Raw genomic sequence first — 1,479 nt, 5'->3', positions numbered from 1 at the left:
AGTAAGAATAATTTTTAAATCCCCAAGCCCAGTTAAAAAATGGAAAGAACTTGATTTATCTGAAGGGAAACAGACATGTCACAGTAGGTATAAAGGACAGACTAGCAGGGCTACTCAAATATATTTGCTGCCTGGGGCAAAGGATGAGATGGTGCCCAAGTGGAATATGATAGCATCCTCCATGAACATGAGGACCCCAAGCTGGTTTTAGGAGCACAGGTGGATGAAATAGGGGTGTCACTAGGGGGAGCAGGAAGTACAGACCACACTATGTGGCACACTAAGAGGGCATGACACCACTGGTCCCCAAAAATATGCCTTTTGGCAGAAATGGGCTTTGCCATTCACCTTTAAACAGTGGAGTGCAGTGGAAGGGAAGGCATGAGTTGGATGAAGCTCAGTGGATAGAGAAAGGAGAGATTAAGGGGCTGAACAGACTGCCCTTAAGGGGTGGCCTGCAGCTGCCTCTACTTGCACCAGATCGGAGCCATGGTAAATTGCATGCTGTGGCCCCGATATCTCCTTTCTGTGGTGCAAAAAGGAGCTGCAAAAAGCAGAAAGGGTGCAATAGCCAGCGGCACATGGCTTTTCCATGTTTCTTTCAAGCTGCGTCATGTAACAGCACCAGAGGAGCGCCGTGGCACTGTGCATTGTATGGAGTCAGAGTGTGCGTCATGTGGACACCACGCCCCAACTCCACCCCAGGCTGCCTTAATGGCCGGTCTGTCGAGCCCCTATGTTATTCTTTTAAAATTTTCTTTAACGACGTCACATCTTACCAAATATTCACTTCAACCATATGAAACTGCATCCACACTGCAGAAATAATCCAGTTTGACACCACTTGGATTGCCATGGCTCAATGCTATGGAATCTGAGAACTGTAGTTTTGTGAGATATTTAGCCTTTTCGGTCAGAGAGTTCTGATGCCACAACAACAAACTACAGTTCCCAGAATTCTATAGCATTGGGCCATCGCAGTTAAAGTGGTGTCAGACTGGACTGTTTCCGCAGTGCAGATGCAGCCCAAGTAAATGTGCATTTACATTTAGGCTGTGCATATAGTATATTAATGTGAAGTTATTTAAAGGTGCCAGTTGTTTACGTCACAACTATTGCCATTACATTCAGTGGTATAAGAGAATTACGATTTATGAGTAACATTAATACAAAAAACATTACTAAGGATTCTGAATGGTGTGGTATGGGAGGAGGTCAATGTTGTGTGTGTGACACCATGAGTTATTGCACTGGATGATGCCAACCCTAGTGATGTCCCTGAGCTAATTGTTCAATTCTGTGTAGCAACTGAAGTGTGGTTACAGCTCTGGTCTCCAGTGGAGGGGAAGATCTATGGCAGCATCAAGTAAGATAATAATAATAATAATAATAATAATAATAATAATAATAATAATAATAATAATATACCACCTTTCCAAAATATGGGAGCTACCATTGTCCTCTTCCCTCCATATCTCT

This window comes from Sceloporus undulatus, chromosome 3, assembly GCF_019175285.1.
Source record: "Sceloporus undulatus isolate JIND9_A2432 ecotype Alabama chromosome 3, SceUnd_v1.1, whole genome shotgun sequence".
Taxonomy (NCBI): domain Eukaryota; kingdom Metazoa; phylum Chordata; class Lepidosauria; order Squamata; family Phrynosomatidae; genus Sceloporus; species Sceloporus undulatus.
Note: the sequence above shows the minus strand (reverse complement) of the source record.